Source organism: Sorex araneus, chromosome 3, assembly GCF_027595985.1.
Source record: "Sorex araneus isolate mSorAra2 chromosome 3, mSorAra2.pri, whole genome shotgun sequence".
Taxonomy (NCBI): domain Eukaryota; kingdom Metazoa; phylum Chordata; class Mammalia; order Eulipotyphla; family Soricidae; genus Sorex; species Sorex araneus.
Window position 1 is genome coordinate 108,991,775 of NC_073304.1, and position 17,374 is coordinate 109,009,148.

General features: G+C 44.2%; 1 protein-coding gene across 4 annotated transcripts in view; it reads right to left on the bottom strand.

Moving 5' to 3' along the window:
- The window catches only part of SYNDIG1 (synapse differentiation inducing 1), a 203,333-nt gene extending 193,287 nt beyond the window's left edge, over positions 1 to 10,046 (bottom strand). For 2 of the 4 annotated variants that reach the window (XM_055131845.1, XM_055131844.1), the window contains exon 1: positions 9,670 to 10,046. The gene's annotated coding sequence lies outside the window, so the exon portion shown is untranslated. Of the gene's footprint in view, positions 1 to 8,912; positions 9,309 to 9,669 lie in introns of those variants that run through there. The other 2 variants (XM_055131843.1, XM_055131846.1) reach the window with 2 other exon arrangements.
- Positions 10,047 to 17,374: the final 7,328 nt, after the last annotated feature.

The following is a 17,374-nucleotide window of genomic DNA, read 5'->3' on the forward strand; positions in this document are numbered from 1 at the left end:
AGAGCTATTAGACAAGAAAAAGAGATTAAGGGCATCCAGATAGGAAAGGAAGAAATCAAACTCTCACTATTTGCAGACTATATGATACTATATCTAGAGAAGCCTAAAGCCTCTACTAAGAAACTCTTGGAAACAATAGACTTATACAGTAAAGTTTCAGGCTATAAAATCAATACCCCAAAATCCATGGCTTTCATTTATACAAACAATGAGACTGGAAAGCAACATGAAAAAAGCAATCCTATTCATAATAGTGCCCCAGAAAATCAAGTACCTCGGAATCAGCTTAACCAAGGAAGTAAAAGACCTCTACACAAAAAATTATAAAACGCTATTCCATGAAATAAAAGATGACATGAGGAAATGGAAGCATATCCCCTGCTCATGGATAGGGAGAATCAACATTGCCAAAATGGCAATACTCCCCAAAGCATTATACAGATTCAACACGATCCCTATAAGGATATCCATGACATTCTTCAAAGAAATGGATCAAGCAATCCTAAAATTCATATGGAACAACAAATGCCCATGGATAGCTAAAACAATTCTTGGGAAAAAGACGACTGGAGGCATCACCCTCCCCAACCTAAAACTTTACTACAAAGCGGTAATAATTAAAACAGCATGGTACTGGAACAAAGGCAGAGCCGCAGACCAATGGAACAGGGTGGAATTTCCCTCCACCAACCCCAAATGTATGTTCATCGAATATTTGATAATGGATCAAGAAATGTGAAGTAGAGCAAGGAAATCCTCTTTAACAAATGGTGCTGGCACAACTGGACAACCACATGCAAAAGAATGGGCTTAGACCTCGACATGATACCATGCACAAAAGTCAGATCAAAATGGATTAAAACCTCAACATCAGACCACAAACCATAAGGTACATTGAGGACAAGGTCGGCAAAACCCTCCACGATATTGAAGATAAAGGTATCTTCAAAGATGACCTGCAACTGGCCAATCATGTGGAAACATAAATAAATGGGACTACATTAAACCAAAAAGCTCCTGCACCTCAAATCACACATTGACCAGAATCAAAGACAATCTACAGAATGGGAAAGGATATTCACCCAATACCCATCAGATAAGGGGTTGATATCAAGGGTATATAAGGCACTGGTTAAACTCTACAAGAAGAAAACATCCAACCCCATCAGAAAATGGGGCAAAAAATGAACAGAAACTTTCTCAAGGAAGAGATACGAATGGCCAAAAGGCACATGAAAAAAGTGCTCTATACATCACTAATAATCAGGGAGATGCAGATCAAAACAACCATGAGATACCACCTCACACCACAGAGACTTGCACACATCCAAAAGAACAAAAGCAACCGCTGTTGGAGAGGATGTGGGGAGAAAGGGATCCTTCTACACTGCTGGTGGGAATGCCGACTGGTTCAGCCCTTTTGGAAAACAATATGGACGCTTCTCAAAAAATTAAAAATTGAGTTCCCACTTGACCCAGAAATACCACTGCTGGGAATATATCCTGGAGAAGCAAAAAAGTATGGTCAAAATGATATCTGCACTTACATGTTCATCGCAGCACTGTTTACAATAGCCAGAATCTGGAAAAAACCCGAGTGCCCTAGCACAGATGACTGGCTAAAGAAACTTTGGTACATCTATACAATGGAATAGTATGCAGCTGTTAGAAAAGTGAAGTCATGAACTTTGCATATAAAGTTCAGTTTAAGGATCTCATTAAGAAAATGAGAGACAGAAATATTGCAATCATCTGAGGTATATAAAATAACAGAGTAGGAGACTAACCCCCAAGAATAGTAGAAATAAGTACCAGACGGTTGACTCCATGGCTTGGAAACTGGCCTCACATTCTGGGGAAAAGGCAGCTCAGATATAGTAGGGAACACCAAGTAAAATGTGGTTGGATGCCACGTGTTAGAAGGGTGATGCATGCTGAAAGTAGACTAGAGACTTAACATGATGACCACTCATCATCCCTATTGCGAACCACAACACCCAGTTGGAGAGAGAGAACAAAAGGGAATATTCTGCCACAGAGGCAGGGTGGTGTGGGGGGAGATGGACTTGGGGGGTGGGAGGAATGTTGGGTTTATTGGTGGTGGAGAATGGGCACTGGTGAAGGGATGGGTTCTCGAACATTGTATGAGGGAAACATGAGCACGGAAATTTATAAATTTGTAACTGTGCCCTCACAGTGATTCACTAATTAAAAAATAAATTAATTAAAAAAAGAAAGGAAACTGCATGGTTTTGTAACATTTTGAGTCAACGACTACATTTTTCCTCTGATCAAGAATAGATTCTGATGTTTCAAAGAACATCCAAGGTTCCTATTCAGAGCTAATACACCTTCCCCATGAACATTACAATTAGCAATTATACCAGTCAAAATTATGCAAGAGGACCTGACAAGTATGGTGAAAGGGGCTGATGTGCAGATGTGTTTGGATGTTCCTTACAGTAAGTAGTTTGAGAAGGACACTCTTGAAATCTACACATTTATGAACAAGTACAGAGGCTATTAGACATGATTCTAAGAAGATCCTTGATGATCTCTATGTGAAGAAAGTGAGGGCAATGAAATGCTGACCCCATATGTAAAGGTGAGACTCTTCTATCCCCGCACTTTAAAATATCAGAATAAGATTGCTATGCAGAGAATGAATTCAGAAGTGACTTTCCCCTTGCTTAAAATTGACTTTAAGAGAAATTCATTCTTTTGAGAAAGAGAATTTCGAGTATCCTTACAAGAATACTGTGTCCCTTGGTTTAACACACAAACTATAAAATTTTATGAATATTAATTAATCATTGCATGGTTCTTTGTTGCAGACATGCTTGGCCCAAAGTTAGAAAGAGAAAGGAAGGAATTAGAAGAGAAAAATGAAAATAGACTCTAGTTGGGCAAGAAATACTGGACAGGGGACAGCATCTCAAAGCAAGGTTGAGAGTGCTTGGACTGCCAGGTGAGGGTCCTTGCCATGGTAAGCACTTTGCATAAAGGGGATCAAGGAAGAATCTGAATCAGATGAGTAAGGGTCAAAATCCATGAACGTCAGGGTTACTCATACAGACTGGACTCTGTTCATGCAGCATCTCAGTCCCAGGCACCCATGCAGACCGCAGCTTTCCCGGCTTACTTACAGAATCCAGCACATATTCTGACAGTCTAAGGATAAGGTCCTTCTAGGGCAAACAACTTCCTTCAGACTTAGGGAAACTCAGATTTCAGATTTCAGTTAGGTAACGTTACTGGCGCCTGCTCAAGCAAATCGAAGATCAATGGGATGACAAGTGATACAGTGATACTATTAGCCAACATCTCCATATGCTTCTACCTAAAGGCAATCTTAGAACTGCAAATAACAAAATAATTGGTAGAAATCTGGTAGGATAAGCTGGACATCCTTGGGCTTCTCTCTAATGATAAATCCTGAAACAGCACCCCACCTCAATGTAATTACAGACCCCCCAGCCCTGCCCCATGAGCTAATCTCATTAGGCATATGAAAGAAACACTTTAAACTCCTAAACCGGCTAAGAACCAGTGCCTTCACCCTGTGAGAATGGAGATCCTTAAACTGAGCTAAAACTGTTTACTTTAGACCTGACAAAAGGTAAATTTTTCTGACATTTTCTTTCTTCATTTTCTGATCTCTTATATTTCAAGTGGCATCCTTCTCTCTTTCAAAAGTACTTAAACTAGAGTTTCCGTCCTTAGAGCTGGGTCTGATAACAGCAGGGGTGAAGGGGGCAGGAGAAGGGGCGTGGGATAGAAGGGAACCAGAGACAGCGGAGGAGGGGTGTTGACACTCTGGTGGCAGGTGGCAGGTAATAAATGAAATTGCAATAGTACACTTTAGGAAACCAAGGTGCAGGGGCTGGAGAAATGGTGCTGCGGGTAAGGGATTTGCCTTCCATGCAGCTTACCCAGGTTCTAAGCCCAGCACTGCATATGGTCACCTGGTGCCCCAGCGGGTTTGATCCTTGAGTACAGAGCCAGGAGTATCCCTGAGTACAACTGGATGTGACTCAGGAACAAACAAAAAATCATGGATCAGCAAGTTTTTTCAAAAGTAATTTACAGGTGAAGTAAGAACTAAAACAACAACAATAAAAACTGTGTGCTTCTAATGGTCTAAATTGTTTATTTACTTTTGTTTTGGACACTGGGTTTCTATCAGAGAAAGAAAAGTTTAAGGAAGGGACAGATGGCAACACATTTTAAAGTGGCTTGCCAATGTGGTCAGAAAATACATTACAAACAAAATTGCTTTGAGAAGGCATACTTTAAAAAAATACTAAGTTAAGCTAATCAAGCCCTTTATTAAAGGCAAAAATTGCAATCAATACCTATGTTCTTTCTCACTTGGGGTCGCACTCTGTAACTGCCACTCTCACATTATCAGGACTTAAATGTTTTTAAGGACTCTGAGTTTAAGATGACATAAATATGGACTGGAAAGAAAAAACTGAAAACTAAATGCATTTCACACTGATAATCAATTTGCTGCATGAGCACAAAACTCCCATCTTTCTGAAAAATGTTTATTATGCTCTTAGATAAATTATTCTTATGAAATCAAATGGGCAAAATTGACCTCTAGGTTAATCTAAAGTGCTTTTGGACACAATTTGTATTTTCATCATTTTTATAGAAGTGTTTTGTTTCTTGACTATGTTATTCTTAGTTCTATCAAAAAACAAGAACCATTTAACTTAGATCCCAATACTTATGCATTGCTGTTCTTTTAGTAATTTATTTAACTGTTGTTTCTTTTTGCAATTTAGTGAGTCATTTAACATCAAATGATTTAAGAGGACTTTAATTTTGTTTTCCAAACTAAGTTTATAACAAATCATCACATACTATAAATGACACTTTGGGGTTTATTAGTAATCTGTCTTAAAATGGCTTATTCTAGAGAACGTCTTCTATAACTTTCTAATGTGGTATGTGCCTAAAATTAGTAGTGCTAAAGAGATATTTCAAAATCCTTTCCTTTTTATCTTTAATGCCTAATAAATTACCTTCCTCACATTTTTTAAATAAAAATATTTTTGATGCACAACCCTACTTGAGAATCAGATTGTAATAACCGTGCACATTACTTTTACTCTGCTTCTTGCCAACAAGAAGTTGTCAGGTACACGTCTATGTGTCCAGACAGCCATAGAAACACAAGGTTGACCCAAAGGGACTCTCAGTTAAGATTCTAACTTGTTCTCAATCAGGAGTGCTTTTTCATTTAAAATACTGGAACAACTAGCAGCACTGTGTTTAAACTTTTCCAGTGTTTTGTAGCTACACCTGGGTGGTCAGTGGTCAGGAGACTACATCAAGAGATTCCAGTCTGGGCAAGCACAGGAAGCCTCCACTATCTATCCCCCACCCCAGCGCTAGGTACACAGTAGTGAGAAGCACAAGAGATGAGAATCCTGGAAAAATTTGGTGATCTTTTCCTCAGGGCATTCAACCATCAAGCAACAGAGCCCAAAGTTTGAGACCTAAGACTTTCCACAAGCACTCTAGCAAGCACTGCGGGGCAAGGAGCCACGTATCGGAAGCAGAGACCGTATAACTCCTGATTTTATTTTGCTTTTTTAATTTTTTGCTTTGGGCCACACCCCACACTCTGCCCCTACAGTGCTCAGGGCTTTCTCATGGCTCTGCACTCAGTGATCACTCCTAGCAGGGTGCAGGGGACCTTCGTGGGTGCAGAGAATTGAACTGCCTGCTCTACTGTCTCTCTAGGCCCTGCAGACTCCTTTCATTAGATCCAGAACACTACCTGAGACTAAAAAAATAACAAATAAGACAGCAGGTAGGGACCAGGAAGTATTAGTATAAATTTATATAGAGATAGATAGATAGATAGATAGATAGATAGATAGATAGATAGATAGATAGATAGATGCAGTTTCCTGTGTTCTGTTTCCCAAAACAAAACAAAACCAAAAAAATGGCTATTGAATTGTAATGGATAGTCTGTTTCAGCCTTTGATAGTAATTGCAGCTCCTTTTAAAAACACATCACTTATGTGTTTTTAACAGGAATAATCTGAAATGTCTAAGCACAGTGCATAGACAACGTTGAAAACTGCTTTTATTTAATCACTTACTTTTACCTTCATTTTTGTGATGCTTTTGACCTGTGCAGATATCCAGTCCACTTACTTTTAAAGTTCAGAATATTTTTGCTTTTATTTTCTTCTTTGAACACATTGGCACAGTGCCTCCAGAATAGTAATGCTGTGTCAAAAGCCATAGCACTGAGCTATCAGTGCATTTGGGCAAAATAGTCCACTGAACAAACTTCCCATTGAAAGAGCTATTATCTACTCAAACCATAGTGCTCTGCTGATGCTGACAAATGAACATACTGTACTTCAAGTCTCACCACACTTTTATCCACTCATCCAATGAATTTTACTGGTAACAGAAAGTTCAAATTCTAGGTAACAGTACTGAAACCAGTCCACGCTAGCCATAAGAATTTCTGATGTGCGTGGATACTGCAGAAGCTTAGGTGAAGAGATCTGAGGCACACTGGTGTTATAGAAAGGCAAGTGTAGAAGTGAGGAATGTATAAAACTGCTCACTTACAGGATGATTCTTCCTATTACAAAAGGTTAACTAAGGATGCCTTCAAGTACTGCATCTTATAAAGGGTTTTAAAAGTCTGATTAAATCTTTTAGAACGTCATTGACAATTTTTAGAAACAGCTTTTATATTACATAAAGGAAGACAAAAAGATATGTTGGGTGGGAGGAAGCATGTGGTGGTTTGGAGATCAACCTACCATGATCCCCCAGGCCTTCCCCAGTCTGCTCTTTGGGGCCACCAAAAACCAGGCTGGGTTGAAACGGACTCAGGGGCAGCTCTCCCGAGGGCATGTGAGAAGTGACCAGTATGATGACCAAACACTTTCTAATTGAGAGATAAAATATTCAGTACTATCCATGAGCCTCAAAATAGCACCGACTAGTGTCTCTGATAGAAAACTTACGTAAGAAAATATCATTTTACTTTTCTAACAGCAGTAATAACTCCCATGACACTATAACTTAAAGTTAATGAGAAAGATGAATCCAGTCCAGCAGAGCACTCTTAATTTTTCAATGTTAAACATGGAAGGGGAGAACGGCTTATGATTTATGAACTAAGCTTTAAAGGTTTTCATCAAATAAGAGTTATTATGTTTATCATACTTCATCTGGCCCCTTGTTTCTTTCCAAGTTCATCAATTGGTACAAATGGAATTCACTATTTTCCAACGTCTCTTTTCTCAGAATATGAATTCCTCTTTCCCCCCATTCTTTCCCCACTTCATGCTGCAAAGAACATTAAGCTTTTCTTTTCTATCACCCAAATGGAATTGAGAAGGTCCCTTCACTTTGATTTTAATATCACCATTGTTCCTAATAAACAAGTCAGTCAAATGACTGGTTTATAGTGATGAGTAGGTGAGGCGGAAACAAGACGTCATCTCCGGAAATCATGAGAATACACGGGGATGAAGTGAGCTTGTGATGGATTTTCAGATCCTTCTTCCTAGGAGGCCCGGCAGCTTTGAGGAAGGGCAGTCAAGGGGCATATGTGGTGACAGTTAAGGTGTGCGGGGGATTCAACGCACACCCCTCTGCTTCTGTGTACAACTTCACAGCCATTTCCATTAAAAACCAAACCAAACCAACTCCAACCAATCTCCCAGGTCTCTTTGGATTTAACACGGCTGGCCCCAAGACCAGTTTTCCATGTTCTGTAGCAGGTGGGGGCGGGGCGGGAGAGTGCAGACAGCAGCGAACACCCGGCATCTGAGAACATGGGTACTTCTCTCCCACAGCCCACAGGCACAGCACCTGTGGCCAGGGTGTCCGAGACAACGTTCCACGGAACAGAGGGACACGCAACCTGCCAGAACTCATCCAAAAATTCTGGCCCCTCTGATGCGCCCCGACCTAGAGGGAACAGAAGTCAGACTGCCCCACTCCTTTCCAGTGGGGCCGCCTCAGGCCGAGGGGCTTCTGATCCCTGGTGCAAGACCAACCCCCGCAAGTGCTGGGCAGTCGCCCGGCCAGCAAGGATAAGTTGGCTCAGTCCCGGGGCCTGCGCCGCCCGGTGCCGCAGGTCCGCGCTGCTGCCTCTCAGGGCTCACCCCGATGCGCGGAGCGGGGAGCGGGACCCACAGGGACACAAGCCTGGTTCCAATTAGGAAACGGAGCTCCCCTCCCGCCCCCAAGTCAGCAGAGCTCAGTCAAGTGTGCAGTGCACGGAACAGGCGGACGTGTCCAGGAAGGCGCAGACAGTGAGTTTGGGAAGGCGCAGACAGTGAGTTTGGGAGGTTCCGACACGGCAGAGGGATGTGCGCACCGGCCGTGCTGGCGCTGGGCGCCCAACGGACGCCCAGGGTCCCGTTCCAGGGACCCGCAGGGAAACCGAGGCTCCCAGGGCGCCGCCACTTCTAGACTGCCCGCAGCACCCGGCGGTCCCGCCGACCAGCTGCCCACACCCGGCCGCGGGCGCCCGATCCCCGGGTGGGTCGCAGTCCTGCAGTGAAGGAGTAACGACCCAGACACCGAGCCCCCAGAAAAGTGCCCAACTCCGCCCGCGCTCCGCGTGCCCGCGTTGCGGCTGCCGGGGTGGGGGGGCGGACGAGACCGGGGCTGCCCCTCGAGGCCCCGGAGCGCGCCGTGTGCCCCTCTCTGCATCAGGCTTGCGGAGAGCCGGCTGCCGGGGAGTCCCCGAGCCCGCGCCGGTCCCCTGCGGCCCCCGAGGGTCCTGTTCCCTGCCCCAGCCCCGCCAGGCTTCTGCTAGGCTTCTCTGGGGGTCCCGGGGACCCGGGCGCGCTCCCGCCGATCCGCCCGCGCGCGGGGCGCCCCCTCCGACCCGCCCGCGCCCCACTCACCTCCGGGGCAAGGTGACCGCGGGCGCCGAGCCGGGCGCTGGGGGCGCGGAGACTCCCGGGCGCGCCCGAGGTGGCTGCCGCGCGGTCCGGGGGCGGGCGGAGGCGCGGCGCGGGCGCGGGCGCGGGCGGGCGGGTGGACGGCGGCCAACTTCGCCTCGGCCGCGAGCACCCGCCGAGGCTGAGTGTCCCCCGAGCTCGCGACGGACGCACGGGGGGCGGCCCGGGGACGGGCACGGGGGCGCGGAGCTGGCGGGAGCGCGGGCTTCCCTCGATCCTAGAGGCCTCCCGGGCCCGGCGCAGTCCGAGGTCCGAGAGACGCACGCCTGGCCAGGCACCCCTCCGGTCCTCACCTGCCGGCCGGCAGGAGCAGCCCCGCCAGGGTCCCGGCTCCGGGACCCCGGCCCAGGGTGCGCGATACCGCTGGAGCGGGGAGGAAACTCTGGGCTCGGAGGGTCCGGGTCGGGGTGGCGGCGGGGGAGGAGTCCTCGGGAGGAGGTGGGCGGCGGGAGCCGGCGTGCGGGAGGCCAGCTCCTGGATTAGCCTGCTTTCCGAACGGGGGGAGGGGTGGTTTTAAATTTAGATCTTCTGGAGAAAGAAATGTAAAGGAAAGACCAAGCACGCCAGAGAGTCGAAGGTAATGTAGAAAAATAGAAATCAATTGCAGTCCACCCCTTCCCCACACAGAGCGGGTCGCCCGACCATTCCCACCCGGGCTGCAGCCCTGGTGGTCAGAGCAGATTATGACCCCAAAACCCACCTCTAGGCAGAACCTTCTTTCGGGCCGGGAGACCGAGCCCTTCACTGGAGAAGGCCGCTGTCCTCTGCGGGATCTCTCCAAAGGGCAGGAGTTGGAAGTGGTGCGGAACAGCGGGTCTCTGTGCCTGTTCGCTTGCAGGTCTGACATGTGCTTTGCAGGAACTTGGATTTTGTAGAACATCAGCAGCTCAGAATTAACGCTGTTAGAAAGCCAGAGCATACTGTAAGGAGTCAGAGCAGGGGCCAGCAGGTGAGTAAGCCAGCACTACCTGGGCTTCCTCTTCCAGCAGATTTTCATTTCATTTCCACCTTTGTAGCATGGCAAAGCGCAACCAGAGTTTCTACCTCTGGCTCCCCAGGAACGCAAGGCTACAGCGTGGAACTCTCAGAAAAGGACATTGTACGTTATTTCTGTCCAGAAGAGATTCCCAGATGGAAGGGGAATGCCACGTTGTCTGAGGGAGGTTGCTTACTAATCGCAGCTCCTGTCTAGAATGAATAACGCGCTCATCTGAAGCACTGAGTTCAGCAGATCTTACTAGAATTATTTGAGGTGGAACTCGTTTCCCTTTATGAGATGCAAATGTTAATGTTTGTTTGAATTTTTTTTTAAGGCTTAATGAGATTTGGTTTCTAACAAGTTAGTAGGCATTGCTCAAAAGTCAGCTCACTGCCTCTAAATCAGCACACTTTATTTCTCTAGACTTCGGATTAGCCCTGGCAATTTTCATTTAGTCAGGAGACACCAGGCTGGGGGGTAGTTATGACTTGCCTGTGTTTCTAGAACACTGCTTTATTTCTGTTTGGGGGCCACACATGGGGGTACTTAGGGCTTACTCCTGACTCTGCTCAAGGATCACTCCTGGTGGGGCTCATGGTACCAGAAGCAGTGCAGGAGATAGAACACAAGTTGGCCACATGTAAAGCAAACACCAGACTCTTCTCTCTCTCTCTCTCTCTCTCTCTCTCTCTCTCTCTCTCTCTCTCTCTTCCTCTCTCTCTCTCTCTCTCTCTCTGTCTCTGTCTATCTCTCTTCTCCTCTCCTCTCTCTCATTCTGTTTCATCTGAAGTTGAATTTTTTTAAGTTACCAGGCTGGGAGGCATGTTATTAGCTGAAACATTAAACAATCCTGATTGACTGGAGTGTTTTATCGAATAATGAGGGGTGCAATAATTTCATAATTATTGTAAAAACTATTGTTAAAATAATGAACTCAAACCAGAAACATCATTGCAGGCCCTCTTTCTCTGTTGAATGCTGTAGACTGCCATCCTTCATGTCTTAGGTGCTTTGAAACTTTACATACCTAGACTTGGGAATTTTATTCTCTAGCTCATACTCAGGTGCTATGTTGAACATCTAGTTTGCAGATAATAGGAAGAGGCAAGTCTGATTTTTCTAAAAGTCTCTAAGCCTTGTTTCTTTTTTAATAGCATTCATTACTCAGTTTAGCATTTAAATATTTCATTTTCTTCTGTTTTGGAATGAATGTGTAATTGATTTTATGGGTGTACTAACTTAGGTCACTGAATGTTCCACTCCCCCAACTTGTCAAAACAAACAAACAAAAATCTCCAAAGACCAAAACTGTTTGAAAATGGGGTAAAAAACAAACAAACATAAAACCCCAACCTGATGTCCTTGAAGGGTGTAGTTTAAAAGACAAGGAAAAACTTATGTGGTGGAGGGGATTGTTATCATTGTTATTTCTCAATGCACCCACTTGGCTTCAATACTCAAAATTTTTTCTATCGTTTTTGTTTCTGTCTCTCACCTGCATGTGCACATTTGTTAATGTTTCTACATTCTGAAAGGGCCTTACACTTCACTGCAAAACAAGCAAACAAGCTTTCCAAGAATTGCAAATGAAGAGAGGGTTATTGCCAGCTTCCAGCAGATGCGGCTGCTTCACAGGGAAGGAATCTGGGCACACTAAGTGTTTCTCTTCATTGTGGATCCCCAGTTGTTGCCTGGAATGTTACCACGACAGTTACGCTATGATGCAGCATTGAAATAAGAAGGTGCATGAGGTATTTTCACCTATTGGAAAGAGGTAGAAATTGTCCAGTCTCTTGAAAACTGGGAAAGCACCTCAACAGTTCTTATCTCTCCAAAGAGATTACAACACCTTCAGAGTTTAGAGGGGTCAGTGAGGCCACTTCATTTGTGTGAATAACTGTCAATCACACACCCAGTAGCTGTCAAGCTTCTAGGGAGCTTTCAGTAGAGGTTGTAAGATGCCCAGAGATATGTGACTGGATGAGAGGAAACACAGATTTATGAGTTTTTCAATCAGGATATATTCCTTCATACCTCTTGAACTCAAAAGCTAAATTTAGACCAAAAGAACAGATTAAAAAATGTTTATTTGGTGCTATGCTAGTGTTGAAGGTCTGAGAGTAATCATTCAGAAACTTTCTTTGAAACAAAGAATGTGCCAATGTTTAACCTAAAATATTAATATGAATTTAGTATCATATTCATACTAAATATGAAGGATTGTAGATAATTTTGAAATGATGGCATAAATATAGTTTATAAAATATTGTTCGACCTCATGGCTTACTTAATTATTTATTTTAATTGACTACATGAATGAATCACTGTCACTGTATCACTGTCACCAGTAATGTCTCCATTCATCCCAGCCCTGAGATTTTAGCAGCCTCTCCTTACTTGTTTTTCCCAATGATTGGAGGCTCTTTTCAGGGTCAGGGGAATGAGTTCTGTTATTGTTACTGTATTTGGCATATTGAATATGCCATGGACAGCTTGCCAGACTCTTCTGTGTGGGTGGGATACTCTCAGTATAAATAAATATAATAATAAACAATAAATAATATAATAATGCAATATAATAATATAAACAATATAGTATAATATAAATAATATAATAATAAACCAATTGTTTATTAAATATTTTTGATTTAATAAACAATTTTAATAATAAATAAATTAAATGAATGTAAAATAAATCTCCCAGAAACATGCATCCACATCTGGGGCTGCACAAACTCTTATAGTCTAGCCCACTGGTGTACCTAAAGCAGCACACATGTATTTGGTTTTAACATACTTGCTTGTATTCTCTTATATACATTCTCCATCCCTCTCGGAGAGCCGGGCAAGCTACTTAGAGTATTCTGCCCACACAGCAGAGCCTGGCAAGCTCCCTGTGGCATATTTGATATGCCAAAAACAGAAACAATAACAGGTCTCATTCCCCTGACCCTGAAAGAGCCTCCAATATGGCACCATTGGGAAGGATGAGTAAGGAAAGGCTGCTAAAATCTCAGGGCTGGGACAAATGGAGACATTACTGGTGCCTGCTCAAGCAAATCGAAGAAAAATGGGGTGGGTGACAGTGACAGTGACATGAATGAATTAAAAACTTTTGGGATCAGAGAAATAGTGCAGTGGACAAGTGCTTACCTTACACATAGCTGACCTGGATCCAATCCCCCGAGCACCACATATGGTCCACCAAGCACTTCCAGAAATGAAACCCTTAGGGCCAGAACCAACCTCTGAGCACCTCCAGGGGCAGCCCCAAAGCCAAACTAGACAGAAAAGCTGCAGTATCTTACTGAAATAGGAATTTGATGTTTTTGAGGGACAGAGGAGAAGCATTCATATGTCAGTATAGATATGAGGGTCAGGTTCTGATGAAAATGAATGCTATTAGAAATAAAGGGAGAAAGAGTCAAAACCCACATGAATTTGAGGCAATGTTGGCATGAAAGTTTATGACTAGAAACAAATGCAACAAAAGGTCAGAACCTTGGAGTTGGAAGAGTCCTTGGCAATTGCCTCATCCTGCTCTATTCTTGAAACAGCTCCTCAGAGGCTGACAGTCAACCTCTTTTCTAGTCACTGACTCTGAATCAGAGGTCAAGACTTCATATTTTTTTAAAATTCATTTTGGAAAGAATCAAGGAAGCTAGAAAGTTAATATTCATCAAGCAGTGCCCTTATTTGCCAGTGTTTAAATTAGCTATTACTATGGAACAAAATCCCCACTCCCCCATGCACCCAGATCAGTGATTCAAATGACAACGACATATTTGTTCACAATTCTGAAGGTGGACCAATGAGATAGACAGCTCCTAATTCACAGGGTACTGCCCGGATTCACTCATGCACCTACAGTGTCACCTGGGAACCACGAGCTTCCGCCCCTGCCTTGGTCATACTGACCCGCGAGCTCCTCCTCAGTAAAGGTGGCGGCCGTTGGGTTCCTGACCACGGCCTCAGTCCAGGGTACTTTCCGGCTGACGTGCTTGCTGGTGTCTAGCAAGTAACCAGACTTGCTAATGTCTCCAAGACCAAGGGCCGCTCGGGAGAAGTAGTCGCACCTCCTGAGAACGCGGCCTCGGACAGGGCGTGCAGTGCGGCGAGGGGGGCCCAGGCGGGTTGTGCAGTCCGGCTTATCGGGGAGTAAGATTGGGCATCTCTGCAGCACCCCCCCCCCGCGGCCCTTCCGGAGCTCCCGGGGCAGGGGGAGTGACATCCAGAGCAGAGCGTTAGGGTGTCTGGCCTAAGCTGGTGTGTGAGGGGAGGACTTAGAGCTGGCCTGTCTGTGACTGCCCATGTGGGAGTCGGCTAGGGTCTGCTGCAGATTAGGGCCACCAAGTCTAGAGCAAGGAAGCCTTGAGGTTAGGACTTGCACTCCTCCCACTCTGCCTTACCCGCAGGGCTGGGCTTCTGCCCCTCCCCTCACTCAGGCGAGACTGTGTTCAGTGCACTTCCCTGGTCGAAGAGGGCCAGCTGTCCTCCTAAAGACAGCGGGAGAACTAGGCTGTGCTGGGTACTTTTACCAAGCAAGTGGGGGCAGATGGTCACTCTAGGGTCTTGGTAATAAACTGACACTTGTGATGGAATACCCTCATAGGGTACAGAAAAAGACTGGGGATACTTCCTTCATTCAAACCATTTCTTGTTTAAGGGGCCAGAAACTGCCATATTATTTCAGAATCACGTTCACCCCAGATACTTGTGGCTGAATCCATCTGCTTCCATAGCTACTAATGCCATCCAACTGTGTATTTCTTCAGCACTGCTCTCATTCTTGGAATAGTCTTAGTTTCTCTTGAAATACGAGAATAGGGTTTCCTGTACCACTTGGCTCCAGACTGTTAACGCTAAGCCTGGAGAGAGTTGTCTTGCTGTCTCTAGGCCTATGCTCTATTGAAATATTTTCCACAGTTGTGCTTCAGGTTTTCTTCTCTTGAATTGGATATGGTGCCCTGAACTCTGTCTCCTATTCTGAAATTAGAAGCAAAATGCAGCTTCGTTTTTCTCAGTCCCAGTGACAATGAGTGAAGGATCTCTGGGATTATCAAGAGGAAGAGAAGGGTATTGAGGTTAGAAAACCACTCCCTGTGGAAAACAGCTATGTGCTATCAACTGACACCATCTGATGACTAAATAAAAGTTTCTCAGAATCATCACCCAGTGAGGGGGAAAAGGAAAACAGCACACCCAGAAACTCCATCCTGGATGGGCCCAGGGGATAATATTAGTACCTGGACAGTTCTGGATGGAAACTGTCTGTGTCGAACAGGCTCCTACTGGCAGAGATAAGGTGTCTTTTTCTGTTTGTTTTTTGGACAGCTCCAGCAATGTTTAGGGAGAGGATTTCATTTCAGGAGACTGAACTTGGAGCTCCTGTATGCAAAGCACATACTGAGTGCATTGAGGTATCTGATCCCATGGAGAGAGCAAGGAGTCTGTCTTAGCTAAGATCCTGAGATATTCTGCTGTGTGGCTTACCATGTAAAATTCTTGTATCATTCAAGTTTGCTTTAAAGATCTGCATTTCTCTCCAGGATGCTAGGTGCTAACTGCTCTTTCTAAAAAACTAAAACTAACTAACTAACTAACGAAACTGCTCTTTAAATCTGATGATATGCTGGGTTGGGCCAAAGGTAGGTCACCTTTCTGTAAGTCATATCAAATAAGCACAGGGTCTGTTTGGTTATGTTGCCCAGCAGGAATAGGTCTATACTTTTCTCAGCAAATAGCTACCCACACCACAATGGATTCATAGATCTGAGGAAGTAATGAAACTTAAGTAGCTACATTGCCCCATGCAAATATCTTGGGTCCTTTCCTCAGCTCTTCTGCTTGTGTACCTCTTTGAGATTCCCTCTCCTTGACTTGACAGTTCAATTTTCTTTTGAGGCTGACATTTGACCTGGGCGCAGAATGGGTCCCACATTAACTTAGACATGTCTTCGAATGCTAACCTGTTCACACCGAAGTCTCTGACCCCTAATTTCTGTCTTGGGGTGCTCTACCATCTGCTTGCTTCACCTCAGATGACTTGGCAGGTGACTTCTAGTTGAATTCTAGTTCATAATCTGGCAGTCTCATAATTTGATCAATGGCATATCTATTATTAGGACAGAATTTGGTATCATACTTATCAATTTTTTAGAAAACATATTGCCAGAAGCTGAATAATATGATTTTCTCCAGGAATGTTGAAGAGAAAAATAGGGAAAAGCTTAGCTTATAGATTTTTATGAACCTTACTATGGGGCTCTACTGTGAAGCCAGAATTTGCAAGATGTGCTCAAAATACCTAGCATCGAAGTGGATTTAGCTCTCCATTTTGTATCATGCAGTGAAGTAAAAGCAGTGTGTCCCTTTTGCTAAAATGAAAGAACACAACGTTTTCCTTGCTAAACAAAAAAAAACCTACATAGACTAGTATAACTCTAATCTAATAGAAAACTAAGAAATTGGGATTTATGAAAATATTTCTGGCACAGAAAAAAGCATTTAAGCATTTCATTGATTATTAGCATACTTTCTGGCATTTTCTAAAAGACCCAAGAACTTGTTTTTGACTCAAAACATTTTTTTTTTGCTTTTCATGCTGTTTTATATCTGAAAAAAATATTTCTGTTGCAAAAAAAATTCAATCACTTCTATAATTTGCAGGATGTGGAACTAAAGAGGAAAACCACAAAGGTAAGCAATTTCTTTTTTTGTGATTCCCTGCTTATCACTACTAAGTCAAGAAAACAATGCCACTAAGACAAAGGAATTTACTCAGGCAAATGCCAGAACTAAGCTTTGGAGCCTCTCCCTCTGCAGCCAGCCCAGCTAGTGTTCATTGGGAGGTCCTCAAGTGCACCAAGAGGAAGCACAACAAGGGATATGGACTTACCACAGCTTCCCTGGCGGTTGGTTCTTCACAGGATGCTTTAAATATGGTACAGAATCGCTATGAGGCTGTTTGGTCATGCCGAATCTAGTTAGTTTGAGGTGCAGAACAAATACATTCTGTCAGGCAGTACCCAAAAAAAAGGATGCTGGTTACATGGATAATTAACAATACAGGATTTACCAAGGGGGTCTCACCATGTAAGGGATGGCTTGTCCAAGGTGCTTAAATATTATTCTCCACAGTCATGAAAGAACAGCAAAGTAAAATGATTTAACAAATAATGCAAGGTGGTAGTATCCTCAAGTTCTAGACAGATTTGGAAGGCCGAGTGACTGGCTACTGTGTGTGGCAGTTGGTTGGTTTGGGAACTAGACAGGTATCTGCTATCAGGCAGATGTGAAACGGTGACAAAAGAGAGGCTCAGGGGTTGTGATGTATAAGCAAGGTATAACCTTACTTGGAAGGACAGGAGACACTAGTGGTCTGTAGATTTAGGAAAAGACAAGTTTTCAGGAGAGGCAAAGAGGG